At 53.9% G+C, this 2,256-nt stretch overlaps 1 protein-coding gene across 1 annotated transcript in view; it reads right to left on the bottom strand.

Annotated features, from left to right (window-relative positions):
- The window catches only part of LOC122547829 (zinc finger protein 239-like), a 3,920-nt gene extending 2,183 nt beyond the window's left edge, over nucleotides 1–1,737 (bottom strand). Inside the window, exon 1 of the mRNA XM_043686405.1 lies at nucleotides 1,542–1,737. The gene's annotated coding sequence lies outside the window, so the exon portion shown is untranslated. The remainder of the gene's footprint in view (nucleotides 1–1,541) is intronic.
- Between the last annotated feature and the right edge of the window lie 519 nt (nucleotides 1,738–2,256).

Here is a 2,256-nt window from a genome sequence, read left to right as displayed (position 1 = left end):
GGAAAGATGTTGTGAAACTTGAAAGGGTTCAGAAAAGATTTACAAGGATGTTGCCAGGGTTGGAGGATTTGAGCTACAGGGAGAGGCTGAACAGGCTGGGGCTGTTTTCCCTGGAGTGTCGGAGGCTGAGGGGTGACCCTATAGAGGTTTACAAAATGATGAGGGGCATGGATAGGATAAATAGACAAAGTCTTTTCCCTGGGGTGGGGGAGTCCAGAACTAGAGGGAATAGGTTTAGGATGAGAGGGGAAAGATATAAAAGGGACCTAAGGGGCAACCTTTTCACACAGAATGAGCTGCCAGAGGATGTGGTGGAGGCTGGTACAATTGCAACATTTAAGAGGCACCTGGATGGGTATATGAATAGGAAGGGTTTGGAGGGATATGGGCCGGGTGCTGGCAGGTGGGACTAGATTGGGTTGGGATATCTGGACGGGTTGGACCGAAGGGTCTGTTTCCGTGCTGTCCACGTCTGTGACTGGAGGGCATTAGTTTAAAGTGAGAGAGGGCAAAGAATAAAAGGGAACCCGGGGGGCAACTGTTTTTACACAGAGGGTGGGACACATATGGAATGGGTTGTTGGTGTTAACAACATTAACAACATTTAGAACATAGAACATTAGAACGTTCCCGCGCCGTACGGGCCCTTCGGCCCTCGATGTTGGGCCGCCCTGTGAAACCAATCTGTTCCATTTCCATCCATATGCCTTTCCCATGACCATTTAAATGCCCTTAAAGCTGGGGAGTCTACTATTGTTTCAGACAGGGCGCTCCATGCCCCTACCACTTTCTGAGTAAAGAAACTTCCTCTGACATCCGTCCTGTATCTATTCCCCCTCAATGTAAAGTTATGTCCCTTTGTGCTAGCCATCACCATCCGAGGAAAAAGGCCCTGTCTAACCCTCTGATTACCTTATATGTCTCAATTAAAGTCACCTCCCAACCCTCTTCTCTCCAATGAAAACAGCCTCAAATCCCTCAGCCTGTAAAAGGCATTTGGACAAATATGTCGATAGGAGGAGGTGGGCCACAGGTAGGGAAATGGGGTGGGCGTTAGGCAGATACTCCGGTCAGCATGGACCAGTTTTGGGGGGGCCCGAAGGGCCTGCCTTCTTTGCTGCAGGACTCCATACCCATGAAAACGACAGTGCACTTTAGATTTAGATTACATTACAGTGTGGAAACAGGCCCTTCGGCCCAACAAGTCCACACCGACCCGCCGAAGCGTAACCCACCCATACCCCTACATTTACCCCTTACCTTACCTTACCATGGCCAATTCACCTGACCTGCACATCTTTTGGACTGTGAGAGGAAACCGGAGCACCCGGAGGAAACCCGGGTCTCTGGCGCTGCGAGGCAGCAGTGCTAACCACTGTGCCACCGTGCCACCCACTTCTACCTGTGGTTCATTATTTGGCTGTCGCACAGAGTCCCACCTTGGAGAGGACCTGGCTTGAGCTCTAAAGTGAGAGGCAAGGGGTCCGCCCAGGAGGGTAAATGCATCCAAAAGCGAGGGAGGAGAATGTGTGCGGCAATACCTTCAAGAGACAGGGACGTGAGCCCAACCTTGGCAGAGTCTGCTCCCTCCCTGGATTCGCTCCGGGTGGAGTGTTTCCCCCACCCTCCAGGACGGTATAGGGGCAAAGGGGGAAAGGGGGGGGAGAGAGACATCGCTGGGCTCCCAGAGGGAGGGGAGGTTCACTCTGAAACTGACAGGGCTACTTCCGCGTTGTGACGTCAACAATGGAGGGGCGGGGCGGGGCGGGGCGGGGCGGACCGCGGGCCTGCACTGCGCCTGCTCCTGAGGAAGGGGGACCCAGTCTGCGCCTGCGCTGCCCTTCACCCCCCCCCAACAAAGCTGGGAGGTGGGGGGGGGCAGTCAGGTGGAGGCTTTGCAGAAATCCCTTCCCTTCATCCTCCTCCAAGTCACGTAGTTTCAGTGCAAACCCCAGCACAGGATATATATATATATATATATATAGAGGGGGGGGGGGTTTAAGTTTGCAACTGATAATTGCCCCCACCGAGAGATGCATTGCCCTGGCATACCCAGACACAATGGGGAGTCCATGCCAGGCACCCACCCCCCCCCCCCTGCAATGGGGAGGGGGGCATTGAAGGGGTGGGTGTGTGGTGCAAGTGGGCAGCACTGCCACAGGGCACCAAACCGGGCTAGTTCTTCACCCCCACCTCCTCACGGTGAACCCCTGGCTGGGTGTTAGATTAGATTAGATTACTTTACAGTGTGGAAAC

Source organism: Chiloscyllium plagiosum, unplaced genomic scaffold (genome assembly GCF_004010195.1).
Source record: "Chiloscyllium plagiosum isolate BGI_BamShark_2017 unplaced genomic scaffold, ASM401019v2 scaf_9943, whole genome shotgun sequence".
Classification (NCBI taxonomy): domain Eukaryota; kingdom Metazoa; phylum Chordata; class Chondrichthyes; order Orectolobiformes; family Hemiscylliidae; genus Chiloscyllium; species Chiloscyllium plagiosum.
The sequence above is the reverse complement of the archived record's forward strand: the minus strand, read 5'-3'. Positions and strand labels throughout refer to the sequence as shown.